This window comes from Halichoeres trimaculatus, unplaced genomic scaffold, assembly GCF_033239565.1.
Source record: "Halichoeres trimaculatus isolate MK-OKI-2021-1 unplaced genomic scaffold, fHalTri1.1 fHalTri1_scaffold_4, whole genome shotgun sequence".
Taxonomy (NCBI): Eukaryota; Metazoa; Chordata; class Actinopteri; order Labriformes; family Labridae; genus Halichoeres; species Halichoeres trimaculatus.
The window spans coordinates 7965300-7982576 of record NW_027437182.1 but is presented as its reverse complement, the minus strand read 5'-3'; the positions used below and the strand labels follow the sequence as shown (position 1 = coordinate 7982576).

Genomic DNA, 17277 nt, shown 5'->3' with positions numbered 1-17277 from the left:
TGTCTCAGTTTAACAGTGACTGGATTATTTCAGGGTTAGATAAGCGCTCAGTGCGTCTCTTAAAGATACAGAATAGCCTTGTGTCTCGCCTCTGTAGGACACCCTGAGTGCTGTGATAAAACCACAAGAGGAGGTGGTTTGGGAAAGTGTGGGAGAAGGTCAACTTTACATCACTACACCTGCGGATGCACAGTGTCTGCTGAGTCATTTATACTTCGAAACAATGCAGTCGAATGCCGCTTGAATCATTCCTGCCTGTGTATTGTTTCAAATACATCACAGTGGTGACGCTGAGCTTGATCTCAGAGCTGTGTCCCTGGAACATCCTGAACAAACACAGAGGTGGATAAGTGAGTCAAAGTATACTGTAGATACTCCTGATCAACAACCATGGCACGTTCAAAGTTACCTTTTCTCCATTTTGATGCTTGGTTTGAACTAAAGTAGGTCATCTTCACCATGTCTACATGTTTACACATTCAGTCGCTGCCATGTGATTGGCTGATTGGGTATTAGTTTTAACAAGCAGTTGAACAGGTGAATCTAATCAAGTAGCCACTGAGTGTATAATGTTAGTCTTTAAAAGTACAGGAGGAAAAACTGATGTTGTACAGCTACACAAACATGCCCTGAAGTACAGCACATGATGTCCGACACTCAGTGCTCTCTGGTGCTGGTCTGATACTCTCTTCAAAAGTGAACATTTGAAGGTGGTTTTGTGGACTTTTTATAGAGCCATTTGAAGAAGTCTCATCCTGCCTTAGTGTTGCTGTAATTGATGAGTAAATCCTTGATCTGAAAGATTGAAAACTGTACTGGGTTTATGAAAGCATAACTAAGTGAATGCAGTAGAAAAAAAAACAAAAAACATTCAAACTGTTCACTTTACCTTGATGAGACAAGTTATTAAAAGCAGATGTTCACCAGATGGAGCTAAAGTGGTTTCAAAATGTGTAATAATTATCACTTTAAGTCAATATTTACGGCCCTTGAGTCCTACTACACAGGGGATTAAACCACTCTAAATAATGAGGGTTTATATAAAGGCCAAGTCTGTGCTATAAAAACAATATGAGTGAAGGGAAAAAAGATTAAAGAGGTGGTAATTTAATCTGCTTTGCCGAGATAATGATAAGGATAGACACAACAACAATGACTGAGTGAATATTTTTAGGACTGGTGGCTAAAAGAAAAATGAAAAATGGTTGAATGACATGGGGACATAACGCTAGATTATACAGGCAAACCTGCTGTACTATTCCATCCATAAACCTGTTCACAGTTCTCCCTCACATAAACATTATGGCTCTCTCTAAGAGATGGCAAGTAACGTTAAGTACGTTACTGTTCTTAAGTAGATTTTTCAAGTACTTTGTACTTTTAGAAGTATTTATTTCTCTGACAACTTTTTACTTTTACTCAATTACATTTTCAACATAAATACCGGTACTTCCTACTCCTTACATTTTCCAAAAAGGCTCGTTCCTTTAAATATAAAGCCTGGGCCCATATATTCTTTGTTTTTTGGCACCGCAACATCAGTGTCAGAGCAGGTCTGCCACACTGCCCACGTATGTTACACCAGTAACGTTCAAGCAGCTGCACGAAATGGACTACGGTGATGGTCCCACACAGGAGCAGCACTCATGGCCTTATTTAAAAGAGCTTTTTGAGATTGTTGGTGCTAAAAAGTTGTGCTAAAAAACAACTCCTAGCGTATGCGTTGCATCTTGTGCAAACCAAAACCCCAGGTATTGGTCTTCAAGAACAGTCCATCAAGTACATTAGGACACTTGGCAAGTAGTGTTTGTTCAAACAATAACTTTCCTAAACTAGATTCCATATAAATTATCCTGTGTAATATATACTACATGCTAATCTGAAACCGTTGAACAAGGATTGTTGTCTCACAGCCCTCTACTGGTCTGATGAGGTTTTGCAATTACTTTTATTTTTTCTCCTTATGTCACTGGCCTGATATAAATAATCAACCCAGGTTTTTTAGCCTGTAGTAAAAATGCAGACAAACAATGGGCCACTGGAACCACACAGTTCCTGGGAATGTTGCAGCAGAAACTAAAAGTTCCTGGACTTTCTGGCTGACAAGCACTTTAAGAAGCACTAAAAAAAGATGACAAAAACTGAAGGAGAAAACACTTGAACATAGATAGAAGGGCTCCAAAATAAGCACTCAGTAAATAAAGCAGACAGTGCTGTGTTTGTGACACTGGGAATAATCACAAAAAGGTCAATTTTGTTAAAGCTACAAACCACGTGTTGTGACATTTTCTTGTAAAAAGCAGCACATGCTCTGAGATTGCAGATAAAGTATAAATAACAAACACAAGTGAATGCATGTGTTTGAGTCCTATTAAAAGCTTTCTGTTAAAGTCTTGTTTTAGAATGTAGAAGTCAAAAACCTTTAAAAATCAGGGTTTGAATGGAATTGGTTGTCGACTTCGCCACAAACAATCAAAGATCTTGTTTTTTCCAGGTCTGATCATTAGTATTTATAAGTGACATTTCAGAAAATGCCCGACATCGCTAAGAAACAACATGCCAGAAAATCTGAAAGAACAAAGACTCGGGAAAGCAATGACATGTACAAATGTTTGCTACCTGGAGAGGATTTCCGATTCGTCATACTTAGAGACGGAGACAATGTCTGACCGGGAAACCTCTGGTGCAGCTTTCAGAGGCAGCATCATCAAGGCCACACATCTCTGCTGTGTGGGCAGGGGTTTCTCATCACTCTCCTTTTATGGTCTGTTTCCTCGTCGATTGAAAGAGTCTCTGAATCACTCATTGATTGAGTTTTTGTTCACTGTAATGTCTGTCATTGCCCGGTAATTTTATCTGATTAAAGAAATTAATTCTGCAAACTATGAAACATCAGAATAGGTGAACCTTCCTTTGTCTGCTGCAGTGAATCGTGGTTAAATCTATTTCATTTGAACGTCACTTTGCTGAGGCCACATAATGAAAGCTTCAGAGGTGATATTTGTCATAAATGTCGAAAGCAAGTTAAAAAACAAACTAAATATGAAAGGCATCGATCTGTGTAGTACCTGTGTTTCCCACCTCTCATTGTAAGGTTTTACATACTTAAACTCATCTTTTAATATATATATCTTTTAATCTATCTTAGATTAAATACTGAAAGAGTAAACACACTGCTGTCACCCTCTTATTCTTTCAATCAGAAACTCTGATGGTGGCTCAAGTGGCCTGACGAGGTGCTTGTTGAATTATTAATGCACTCTAACAATCAGCAACGCACTAGATCCTCAAGCCTACTTTGCAGTATTTTTTGGAGGTATGAGCTCTATGATATGACTCAACCGGGCATCAAATACATCAACCCTGCTATTATCAACATCAAAAGACCCACGTTTGTCAGTTAAAAATGATGCTGTTTGAAACAACCCTCTTAGTCCTGCAAGGCTGAAGCAGACATAAAATAGACCCGTCTGGACTTATCTGTGTCATGGCATTTATATAACCCCACTATTAACAGAAATTTTCATTTGTAGAGTAACCTAGGTTATGCAATGCTTGGTGCTACAGATCTATTTGACTTGAGAATATTTTATTGTTGCACATATCATATGCTGGTGATGCTGTGGACATGGCAAGGTAAGATAAACTCACTCGTGAATCTTCTCAGTGTTTAATCCTGGAGATGTTTGCAGTACTATTCCTGCCTGTGGATATCAAACCAAGAGCTACATATTGTGCATATCATTTATTTAATGCAACATGTTGTGGTTCTTAATTTTTTTTCCCCTCAAACAGAATTTATTTCTGTCAATTGCTCAATCTGTTAAAATATTTGACACTTAAGGCTTCACTCTGTTTTTTATGTATGTCTGTGTCTGATACCGAGAAGAAGATAGAGCCACGGACATGTGTGTGTAGGCAGTGCTGCTGCACGGCTTTTAGTGTGTGAATGTGTGTGTGTATTTTTATGTAATGCTTGGATGCCTATTGAGTCGCAAGAATTATCCGTCCTCTGCCAGTCTGCCTCCTCCACACTCCAGCCTCCTGCAGGTTGTAGCTCCCTCTCAGACGTGAAGAATATCCTTTCTTTGTGGTATATGCTCTTATGCAAATCTCATTCAATCTATCCTATGTTTTTTTTTTTCTTTTTTACATTCATGCACACACATGTATATTTGCATAAGCATGCAAAAGAAGCTGCAGCTTTGCTTCTGTTTACTTGAGAGAAAGCAAAGTATTGTTTGGTGCAGCCTTCTGATTGCCTTAGTGTTATGTAACACCTCTCTGCACGCAGACTCGCACACAGTAGAGGACACTTTGAATAAAAGTCTAACTTTATGAAAAGGTTCACAAAAGAGCATCATTTCATTTCCACAAGTGCAAATTATGTAACTAATTAACAGGAAAGTATGTTAATATAAAAGTATGCATCAACTTCTTCATCTAAATAATTAAGTTTACTTTGCATCTCAAGAGCAACATATTTGTATTATGACAAAATCTAAAACATAAACTCTATCAAATCTACTCTCAAGTCTTTGTCCAGTCATTACTTTTTAGATTCATCTCTATCCATCACGTGTTTTAGCAACCGCTTACATAATCTGATGGATCAATTTGCCTGACAAATGCATTTGATTTATGATGTTGACTCTGAACTGCAGATCTGTTTGCACTACAAGCTAAGGAGACAAAGCAGGACTATTGAAGGATCATGCTCTGGCTCATGTTATGATGATATTTGAAGTACTGAAACAAGAAGTTCTTTTGCTTGAGAGATAACTTTATTGAATTAAAAATGTTCAAGAATTCATTTTAAAACTATGCACGGTAACTTTCTGAGAAAGAGACTTGCAGCTTGTTACTGGAAGAGTAAATGATTGTTGGGGGAAGTACAGGAATGGTTACCAAAGGTTAGAAGTTTTTACAGTGATTTAACATCTAACTTCTTCTTTCTGCATTGTTAAAAAGATTTTTTAAATAAGTATTCTTTTGATTTTTACTTTAGGTTTTGATAGAATAGCAAAGCTCCACAGCTCCAGCCCCAGTCTCCTCCTCCTACTTCACATTATGTTTCCATCCCTTTAGCTGCAGCACCATCGAACAGCTCAGCTCCTCTTCACACATGTGCTCCGGTTGTCCTTGGAGAGTTCCCTTTGCAAACAAAAGCCCTCTTCCCCCTCAGTCTCTTTCCTATTCCACCCCCTTCTGCCTCTCCCTCCATCCATCTCTGCTGCTCTCTCTCCCCCCCTCGATTTCACACCATCGAGCATGTCGCGTGTAGCTCCCACTCGCTGGCAACAGAAACACTAGCTACATCTACAGTTCTAAGGCGAGCAGCTTCATACACATAACACACCAGCGTTGGCTTAAAGGAGGCTGCCAAACACACGTTGCAGGAAGGCAGTGATTAGAAAAAAAAAAGAAGATCAGACAGAGTCCAGCAGCTCTCGCACTCACCGGACTCAAGGTAAAGGATCCATATTCATTTATTGAATGAAGAGGTGTTATGTAATCCTGCTGTGGACACATAGCTCTGCCTGGAGAAGGGTGTTTGCCATTGTTTACGGTTCATAGGACTGATTGTTATCTGCTGCTTGAATGGAGGCTTTCTGTGAAATCAAAACACTGTTGATGGTTGCATTTGATATTTACGAGGCTCATATTTAAAAGACTCAAAGACATGCAGAACAGTCCTCTCTCATCCTGCACATTTTGCCTGCACGTGTCCACCCTGTGTCTCCATTTAACCTTTATGATTTCTTAATCACGCATGTTTTTAGTGCCACGCCATGGAAGCACGATTGAACACCACTTCACACCGCCCAGCCAGCCCACTTCACACTGAAAGCTCTGAGGGCTTCTCTGTCAAGTAAATGTCACTCATCAGAGCTATCAAAGATGGAGGAGAGCTTTAAAGCCCACACAAGTGGCTCCTGAGCGTGAGGTGTATCCAAACCCTGACCTTATCAAACTCATTTCACACCAGCTTACTCCTGCTTCTCTTCTGTGTCAGTGACCACGATACTCATCAGACTTCAAACAGAGTTATTAAGAGTGCATTAGAGGAATTAAGAGGAGGGTTTTAAAACACGTCCATGGGGTTGTTCACACAACACCCAGAGGATTTTTGCTTGGATACTCTACTGACAGGAGGAAACACACCCCGTCCTCACAGCACAAACGTGTTGAAAGCCATCATGAGCAGTTTGGTAATACTGGCAACAGAGTGACACAATCCTGTTCAGAGGAGATCATGTGTACTGCAGTCACAGAACCCACTTGACCTCACATCTTCACCTGAGGTGTTGAGCTGCGATTGTGTGACCCTGTCATTGCTGCCTTCACTGACCTAAACGTCATACAGGAACACATGTGATGTCAGCATTGATGTTTTGTTTGACTTCTAATCCTCTTGGGACTCAAAGTCTGCTGGTTGAAGTCATTTTTTGACCCATGGTCCTCCTACCTGGACCTCATCTCTCTGAATAAGTATGCAAGTCACGGTTGGTGTTACGTGTCAGACTTCATGGATGTTCCAGTGTTGGCTTCTGAATTCACTTCAGGCATGAAATCTGGTTTAAGGTCCATTTTTTTGACCCATTCCACTTCTCCAACCTCTGACTCCTGAGAACAAAAATGTTGATAATTGCATGCACATGTTACGGCATGTAACACATGTTGCTTAGAAGGTCTCCTGCATGGCAGTGTTACTGCTACCTCTTACCGGCTTTCTGGCCTGATGCCTAATATCCTGAAATTTGCTTCCTTAACCATCACAGCTGCAAGAGGTCTTCATTGAAGTGTAAGCATACAAACTGATAAACACTGGAGGTTGCTGGCGATGGCTTGTCATCCACTGCAGAAATGCATTAAGAGTTGGACTGATATCAAAAAGTCTTGGCTTTCAAGGAAGTGGCACATTTGTCAGATGTCTGTTATGCCTCTTTTGAATTAATTATAGATTATCAGGTCAGGTCTACAAACAAAACGTAGAGGCAGCCAAGAAATGCGTTGCATGTATGTTGCGTTTGAAGAAATAGTTAGAAGACATAGTATGTGCTATCCTGTTGTTCATATTCAGCACAAAATCAATTGTTTCCTTAACAGCAGGGGTGGAAGTAATGGATAACAAGTTACTGGCACTTGTACTTCAAGTGTGTAATTTTACTCGTACTTGAGTACTATTTACATCATATAATCTACTTCCCAACTTTTAAATCACAGCTGGCCACTAAGTACACCCACCATCTGAAGTAATTATCGAACCTTCCATCTACATATCGGAGCCAATAGGGCTGTCCGATCGTGACAGCAGCAATGATGTAATAAAAGGAAAAATCCACCACTGTAAGCACAGGTGTCTGGAGGTAATATACCACAGAACAGAGTTCATACTTGTCAAGTTCCCATAGCTGTACCTGGAGGATTTTTTTCATTTATTGAGAGGGGAAAGGAGACAGCCTCCAGATGCACCAGCTAGCCTGAGTGCTTTCCATCATTTTCTGAGATGATGACTGAGCTGTTACTAAGCCTACATGTTGGAATAAGTTACATGTGGAAATGGATGTCTCCCTCTGTTTCAATCAATTAGTCAGTCTTTCTTAGATGTTTAGTTTATGATGTTTATGAAAGTTTTCTTCTTGTACCTTGCTGTCAAACTGTCATTGCATTGGAGCATTGTGCGAAAGGTGATGGGGTCACTGATTTGGCTGGTCACAGATTTTTCTGCAACACTTGCAACATTTTGTTCTAGTGGAAATGGTGCTTGTGCGTGTGTGCATGCATAATCAATACTCTGTTTTCAAAGATGTACAGATTACAGAATTTAGAATGTATACAGAAATAGATTTTTTTGCAATGACCCAAATTTTGTTTATACTTGTGGCTTAATACAGCAATACATTTGGCAGTGATGTGATGAAGTGAGGCTTGAATATGATATGTAATGGTTTACGTATCTCTATAGAGGAAACATCCTTCAAAGATTGAGCAGTATCATGACATCACTCTGGGAGCATTGTCTCGTCAATTCAGTTTGAATGCCTGTTATTGACAACGCAATTAAACATCCTTCAATCAAACTCTTTCCACCTCTGCTTAATAAAAGGCATGTCCAAAGTTAGATGCAGTAGCCAATCGCGTCCCAAGATTAATTTTAATTTATTTTTAGGATGTAAAAACGCGCTTCATGAACACAAAGGGCTCTAATTTCTTGGACCAGGCGCACCTGCCCTGCGCCGGCCTTCGCCGTGCAGACAGGGTGTGACCGGCGCACTTTGCAAGTTTCCTGCAGTGCCAAGAGAGGCGCAGTCAAGCGCAGAGGAGCGCAGAGGTGTGCAGAGGTGCGCGTCCATGCCTCCCTCCATGCAAATGGCAGAGAGGGAGGAGAAAAGCCGTGAGTGGGTTTGACACAGCCAAGCGCTGTTTTCACCAATCAAATGAGCGCCTCTCCTCGCCTTTTAATGTGCTGCGGCCAAGGCGCATCTGATTGGTCTGAGTGATCCCCAGCACCGTGGAAACAGTGTGCTGGAAAGACCTGGTAGCGGAGACGGTCAGAGCCGCTGTCCCTGCAGTAGGAGAATGGACAGCGGGGCGCATCGGAGGACACGGAGCGCATCACCTTGTGGGCCAGCTCCCAAGACAGATTTAGTCTGTTCCTTTGTTAGTAATAGGAGTACAAAATTAAGCGACAGTTACACAGCTGGTTTTCGATTCAGAATACTTTTGATCCACCTGCACTCCTGGTTTGTCATTGCCAAATAGCAGAACCTTTGGTGATATACTGTATACTCTCCTGGTGTCTCCGCCTCATCCTCCTTACAATAATGTACTCCATCTTTTTAGATCACGTTAAAAATAAAGACAAAAACAGAGAAATATGGAATATCACAGGAAAATTCTGAGTGACATACATTTATTTTGTCTCTTTTTTTCTTAATCTTTTCTCTCCCTATTTCTTTGAATTAAATGAAACGAGAGAAGCCAGTATCAGATGTTAAGGCTGTTTATTAATTGTAAGATGTGCATCAAACTTCTAGCTGCCGTCAGGTTCACTTTCCATTATGACAAAAGGCTTTAATCCTTCATCAGATGTGACGGGACAGTTAATAAAGATACAAATGTATATGCTGGTTCAGACGGTTACATTATATGACGATTACTGTGATTGTTTATTGCATTAAAATGTGCCTGACACTCTGGAAACCTGCCTCTGAGGCTTTGTTGACATGTGCACACATGTGCGCCTGTCACCAAATTACAGCTGCGGAGGGTGCACTCCGCTTTGCGCCAAGAATAGACCAGGTTGGAGCTGGCGAGCTTTCAGCGCACTTTCTGCGCTGTTTTTAGCACGAAATTGTCACTGCGCCAAAATAAATATGCCAACATCCCCCCATGGTGTGCCGTCAACTCCCCCTGGCACGCAGTCACACCCATCCCTGCGCAGACAGTCTACCAAATTGTCAGCGCAGCTTGCGCCCCCTGTGTTGCGCCACACAATCAGAGACAAAGAGTTTGGAAAAAAAAAAAAAAACACATTGAAAGACTTGAAACCAGATTAAAGTTTTAAAATGGTGCAGAAAAGGGAAAAATGGTGCATCAAAATTGTTTAGAATGCAGTGTTGCAAATGCTATTGCAGGTCAAAATAGTCGTAGATGGCTGATGTTTCTGCAGCATGTAACGCTGCTGAAAATTGACTACTCATCGTCTGGTGTTAAGAGATAAATGAGAGACAGGTGAGGTTTGATTTCATCAGTATGTAATGACGGCACGAAAATGTCTGACCACACTCAGTGACTGATTTTCTATCAAAATCCCTGAAAGAGAAAATAAAGACAGCACAAAATTTAAATAATCATTGTGCAGTATGAAGCACAAGAAGGCTTTTAATTATAAAAGACTCATAATAATGCAACATAGTCAAGGTCTTTGCTGCATTGGCTCTGATTGGATTGAGCTGAAGGGGTCAGGTTGACTCAGGACTTGTGAGGAACTGTGATTGGTTGAGCAGGTCATAAGGAGGGGCGATGCTTGCTGAAGAGGAGCTGTTTGTAGTGTCTGTGATGTGTGTTGACCAGCATTGACAGCAGGCTCAGAAAATCATTGATCCAGACCAGAAGCTGACATAAGGATGAGGGACGCTTCAAGACTATTTCCTGTTTCTGTCTCACAGAGGTCTTTTTTTTTTTTTTTTCCAAAATATGAAATATAATATTGATGGCAATTTAACTTTAATATTTTACTGATCCCTCTTTTACAATAAAATGCAAAAAACACTATATTTTAGTTTTACATTTTGCATTTAATCACAGAAAATTGAAAAAAATCGTATTTGATTTTTATGTGTAATACCTGTTTTTTGGACCAAAAGATACATAGACTTAAACTGCAGACATGCCAGATGATATGATTTTTGAGCTGGGTCTTGGGCATGAATTCTGCACAACCAAGGTGACTTAGATTAAGTGTATCAGGAGAAACAATCCTGCATCTAACTCATTTTTAAATACCAAATACAGCCCTGATCTGGCATCACTTCCATGACTTTTATCTACGAGACTTCGTAAATCTTGTTCAGTTCAGCCAAATGATCCTGTTTTCACTTGGATTATTTTAATTTAAAGGACACTTCAGTGACATCTGTTGACAGCCAGGTCTAAGGGCTAGTGACATGAACAAACAGGGCACACAGCCAGCACTTGAGCAAGCACATTATGCGGTTAAGTGCTGAGGAGATAATTGATTCTGGGTCTATTGTCACAGTATGCAGGAGATGTGTCACAACATGTGGTGATTCAAGCAAGTGAGCAAGTGCACTGCTGCAGCTCAACAATACGAGTCAGTGTGAGCCTGATACATGCGACGACAACAGCGTTTCAAATCCTCCGCTGGGGAAATGCTTTTAGTAGACAGAGCCGCAGGCCTAGGAGCCGATCTGCATTCTGCAATGCAAAATAATCCCCAGAACAAACTGGTTACATAAATGGCTAAAGGCAGGATGAGTGATAACAGGCAGTCTGTAGTGCACAACAGTGAAAGCTGAGAGGTACAAAGCACAGGTTGGGATTAAAGCACCGTGGAGGACTGAATATAACAGTTTATTAGAGATACAGTCAAGAATCTGGACTATTAAAGTACATCATAATTCACATGATGTATGGATTTTCTTACTTTCTTTGTTCAAAAGTGGCTCTGAAACAGAAACCCACTTACTGGTTCACTCCCTTCACATTCAGTCATACCAGAAAATAGCCTTCAGTGGATGACAAGCACTTATTTTATCACCAGGCAAACTGTTTCTCCAGAAGCTATCGCAAGTCAGTGCTGTGCCCTTATCATTGTGACCACCCCTGACAGGCATGTACTTTTAATAGCTCGTTCAGCCAGTGACAACAGGATTTTCTTGAGTTTAATCTGACATAGCTCTGAGTCAAACACTGTGGCAGAGATTTAGGAGCTGTTTGCTCTTCCTCCTCTCTTCAAAGGATCAGGATTGGGTATTGGCAGTGGGTATTCTGTGGTGAACTATTTCTCTTAATAACTTTGGAGGAAAAAAAAATATCTGTCACCAAGTGTGGTCAAAGATTCTTGTGCCATCAAACATCTGTTTTGTTTTTTGTTTTTTGTTTTTTTTTTTTTATAAAAGCCCATTTCCAGCAGACAAAAAAAACAAACAAACAAAAAAAAGGCAAAATTATGGGAATAAAGTAATAACTACGAGACCATGTCAAAATTATAAGATAAAGTCATAATTATAAGATAAAAATCAAAATATATGATATAATAAAATCTCTATCATAAGATAAAATTTTGAAATTATTACATAAAAGTCTCAATTGTTATAATTAACAAGATTTTGTGCAGAAATTGAAATTGTGACGTAGTAAAATCATAATTGTTGGATAAAAAGTCAGAATTATGAAAAAAATAAGGTCATAATTATGAGATAAAAAGTAAAAATTATAAGAAAATGAAGTCATATTTGTAATTCTTTACATAATTTTGTGCAGAAGTTGAAGTTATGTGATAAAGTCATAATTATGAGATAAAAGTCAAAATAATAAGATAATGGAGTCATAATTATTAGATTAAAAAGTTAAAATAATGAGCTTAGAAGTCACAATTATGAGATTTAAAAAAAGTCAAAATAATGAAAAAAAAATCCTATGAGATAAAGATTCACCAATATGAAATTAAAAAAGGGCATAAGAAATGATATGATACAGTCAGTACTATGGGAAAATAATCCAATTATGAGATCAAAAGGCATCGTTATAAGAAAAAAGTCAAAATATTTGATATACTCTTTGAAAGTTAAAATTATGAGATATTAAAGTAATTATTGTTATTCTTTAAAAGATTCAGTGCAGAAGTTAAAAATATGAGATAATAAAGTCATAATTATGAGATAAAAAATTGAAATTATGAGATAATGAAGTCTTGATTATGACATAAAACAAGTAGAAATAATGAGATTAAAATTAATAATTATGAGATAAAAACTCATATTTATGAAAAAAGTCAGAATATGATTTAGTTAAGTTATAATTTTGAGATAAACTGTTGAGATAAGGAGATAAAAAGTCATTATTATTAGATAATTAAGTCATAATTAATATATAATAAAGTTATAACTGTGAAATAAAAAGTAATTTTGAGATAATAAAGTCATAATTGTTATTCTTCTTATAATTTTGTGCAGAATGTACAGAGCTTCTGCTTTATTCTTGCAATACAGTGACACATTGCTGGATAAACTTTGTTTTTATTTGTGCAATAGACAGAAGATGTGAGGGTACACATGACTTAGAACATGATTCATTTTGAGAGCTAATAGAAAAAGTAGGTACATATGTGTGATAATATGTCAAGGTGCCATGACTGCAAAAGGACATGAGTGAACCTCAGTGATGAAAGGATTAGATGTAGGACAGATTATTTATGGAACAAATGTGCAATCTTTTCAGGTTACCAAACAGGCTGCTTGGATATATAATGTACCATGTCCCTGTAAAGCTTGCACAACACATTCATCTCTTCTTGTGGATTAAAGTCTAAGCTGCAGACGTGGTGAACTGCAGATTAATCTGATAGAAATTGAAAAGATAAAGGTGAGCCTGCGTTGTGGGGGAGTGATATTAATCAAACAGTACATGAGTTTGCCTACCTGGGTGGAGAGTAGATAAAAATAGTTTTTAGGTGTTACGTGCAAGAACTCCCCCAGGCGGTTTTATCCCAGGTTAACCTATCAGAAGGTTGGAAGTGAGCGGTGAGCTCAGGTGTTATCAGAGGAAGTCTCTGGGGACAGAGGCAGCATGGGGTTATCGAACATGATGCGTGGCGCAGTCTATGAGTCATTCCTCTGAAGTTTTGAGGCGCGTGACTCTCTTTTTGTGAACATGGATTCATATGTTTTATCCTCTGTTGACATGTGAATGATTGAAAATTTTGACTTTTAAAGACAAAAATCTGCATGTAAATTGGTCTGAAAATACTGAAAATGTAGCAATAAATCTTTTTTTTTTTTTTTTAGTACTGTGAATTCAGAGATGCTCTAAAGCTCAGAATTATTCTCACACCTGCCCCTGTCATATTAATAATGGTTTCCTGTGAAGTCAGGACAGCTGTACGTGTGACTATTACTCACCCCTGCAGCTTTATTTAGCAACTGATTACTCATTTATCAGTCAGCATCACCTGTGATATCCAAGTCATTATTATTAAAGGTCATAAATCAATTATTCAGTAAAATGTTCTATTATTGGAACAGGCTCTCAAAAGAGCTGCTTCAAAAAGAAAAAAACTCATGAGACCAGGTTTGTAAAAGCATCTGCCACAAGAACATGTAAGGAGTTAGTGGCTATGACTGGAGGCCCAGTGATGATAGGAGCTACATGTTCCAACAACTTTTACATGTGGTCCAAAACTGCAGTCTGAGATCCAGGTGAGAATGAACTCATCTTTGACATAAATCCTGAGTGACATGATACAGTGCCACACAGACAGGACAGACAGGAGTGTAAGTCGGGAGTGATAAAGGTTGTCACTGAACAGCCTGTTGAGAGTGGTGTCATAACAGACATGAGTTTGAAAGCAACTAAAAGAGGCTGAATGTAGCAACAGAGGAACATGGTGTCAATAGATTATTTCTGGAGCGGCACACACTGTAATGAGTTTATATATATATATATATATATATATATATATATATATATATATATATATATATATATATATATATATATATATATATATATATATATATATATATATATATATATATATATATATATATATAACTTGGTATCTTATAAGTGATTATATGACTTTTGCACACATAGGGGCATGGCTGACCTGGCTAACAGGCAGAGACCTTGTAGCAGTCTGCAAAGAAGTTTAAGGTTGACTTTTTTACCTCATTCAAACTGGATAAAATCTAGGTTTAGTTCAGTGTCACCACAGTGGCATAACATCCATATTTTACACAGTCTGTGCTTCTGATATAAAACCTATCTTTCACTATTTAAAAATAAATAAATAAATAAAATTTGACACGGATCACATCTTAAAAGTTTTGCACACAGAAAAAAAATGGATTCAGCCTACAGTTGTATTGAGCATTAAAATGCTGCCCTGCTCCTCTGACGGTTTCCTCTGCACCAGGATGAAGAGACACGATGAGAACTAGAGCCTTATTTAGCAGTGTTTTTGAGTGAAAGTAACGCGCTGAAAATTCTCTAAATAAAGCGTGAATGCAGACCGATATCAGATTTTTCAGGTGGGAGTCTGTTTATTTGTGTTTTTTAAAATATGGCCCCGTCTAAGTGCAGAGGAAATAACAGAGGAGCAGGGAGGGAGTGTTTGGTGCGTGCGCTCTGGGCTTCTGCTGCACAAAAACACTGCTGTAGGGGTTATTTCTGCCCTAAACCTTGTGATAGGTTTAGGGCATCCCGGAGTATCACTTTAAAGCTAGAAGTGTGACATAGCCCTCATAGAATAGAATAGAGTAGAATAGAATAGAATAGAATAGAAAACACTTTATATATCCCTGAGGGGAAATTCAGGAGTAGTCGCAGCAGCAATTACGAAAAACAAAAGTAAGAAATATCTGAGGAAGGAAGGTAAGTGAGGAATATCTGATCCAGGCTAAGTTTTTTGCAATGTGACCTGGGTCAGAAGAGCCAGGTACAGATGTGTGCAACTTTTGACATCACTCTTGGGGGATTGAGGCCTTGTACACATGTAGCTCAGTTCAGAAAACATTGTTTTTAGAGACGTAAAACTGTGGTTCTGTGTGGATGACAGGCCTGAACCATAGACTGTATAATTAATGGACATAGTCTCACTGATGTAACCTGTCTGTTTCTGAAACATATTTTTGAAGCAGATCAGCTATCACGGCAATATTGGAAGTGGCATGGGCTGCGAGTACAGCTACAGGGCGCCTGTCAGCCTCATGAGCTGAGCTGTACCCTTGATTGGGTGAGCTCAGGATCTTAATATCCTCTGAACTGCCGAGTTAGAAAAAAAAATCACTTCCCATACAGTGCATACCCATAGTGAAATTAGCAATTCAGACAGGAGATGTTTTTGAACCAGGCTGTTAACACATTCATTTCTGCTGAGTAAATGGCTTTTTTGGCTTGGTGTGTATGTGGCTTCCGATACTTCTGGAGACAGCCTCAAGTGAACACTCGGGAAACAGCAGATTATAGCACTTCCGCATTGTTGGGCTACATGTATTATGTGTTACATTTAAGATATTTCAACACCCCAAGCTCAAAATATACATCTAGTTGAAATACAAAATGTTCACAAAAGTTTTAAAAAAATGTGGGATTTATTTTAAGAATCAAAGGAAAGTTAGATATTAAGTGCAAAGCCTATGGTTTTTGAATGCATGCAAAATGTATCTGATTTCCAGTCCTTAGCATTATCTCACATAAGTTCTTTATGAGCAAGCTCCCCTTAAAACTTACATGACATGTTGCAAGATTCACACTGCATTTTACACAGACACATTAGCTATTTCCAAATCTCTCATCTACTTCTGAAAGATCTGATGCATTAAACAGGTTCGTCGCATTCATTAGCAGTCACTTTATGCACCTAATAGAAAACAGCATCACGTGCAAAGTATGCAGGTCAGTGAGAAGTGGGGTAATTATCTGCACGTGTTCCTGAATTAGCACTTAGTGTATCCTCAGGTGAGAGTACTTTTTTTGTGAATGGACTTGTCCTGAAATCCACCTGCACCAGCTGGGCCCTGCAGACATCGGCCTGGACAGAAATAAACCTAAACCAGCCTTTTGTTGTTTCTAATGGTGGCAACACATCAGATGGGCTGACACATCCTTCAGTGGGCAGAGCAGGCTTCCGCTCTGCAGGCAAGCAACACACAAATACACACAGTGCAAGACCACAGTTGTGCTCCTGTGACTAAAGACTCAAACCAGACAACTCGGCCTCGGAGAGGAAAGGGACATGCCTGCACTTGCCAAATCTGAATGGCCGTTTGGACAGTTTGTGATGTGAGTCACGGTGCATCTCAATTAGACTGAAAACTGTGAAAAATGTGTTTGGGAATCAATGGAGTGAAAGCTTGGTATGAATGTGATAGTATTTTAAAACATTTGGCACGGATCTTGCTACAATGTGGGAGACATCCAGTACAAATCCTGTCTCCTGAGTTTCCTTCACAATTTCTCTCAGTACTTAAGCACTGAAGTGATATAAAGTCAGCAGATAATAACAAAGAAATACTGTTTTTATTGAGACTAAGAGACTTAAGCTTCTGCAAGTTTTGTAATGCATGCCAAATTTTTCAAAAGCCTCTCATGCTCCTTTCTCTGACTTCAGTTGAGTGTTTTTGACCCCACACTGTTTAAAAATCGGGCACAAAGCCATGTAGTGTCACAGAAGCCAAAGCGCCTGACACGCCCCAGTGCCTTTGCAGAGTGAAGAAGAATGACCCTGTTTCACTAAGTGAAAAAGCGAGGGCAGGCAGAGAGTGTGACGGGGAGTGAGTGAATTCATTACCAAGTTCATGAATTACAATTAATTAATGGACTGCTGGAGATAATTGACGCTGCAGGAAAGCAGAACTGGTCCAGTAATTACAATGTGAGGGACTTAAGGACATATTAGGTGAGACATTAACAATCATTTATGCACTGCTTTTATGAAAGCGTTTATGAAAGTGTTAAAAATGTATTTGCTGTGTGGTCTAAATTAAGTGACACTGGTGTTTGGGGTCAGTCTGAACATGGAGTTTG

General features: G+C 39.1%; 1 protein-coding gene across 1 annotated transcript in view; it reads left to right on the top strand.

The window, feature by feature from the left end:
• The first annotated feature begins 5195 nt into the window (after positions 1–5195).
• Positions 5196–17277, top strand: part of LOC141789433 (regulator of G-protein signaling 8-like) — a 35764-nt gene continuing 23682 nt past the window's right edge. Inside the window, exon 1 of the mRNA XM_074668831.1 lies at positions 5196–5470. The gene's annotated coding sequence lies outside the window, so the exon portion shown is untranslated. The remainder of the gene's footprint in view (positions 5471–17277) is intronic.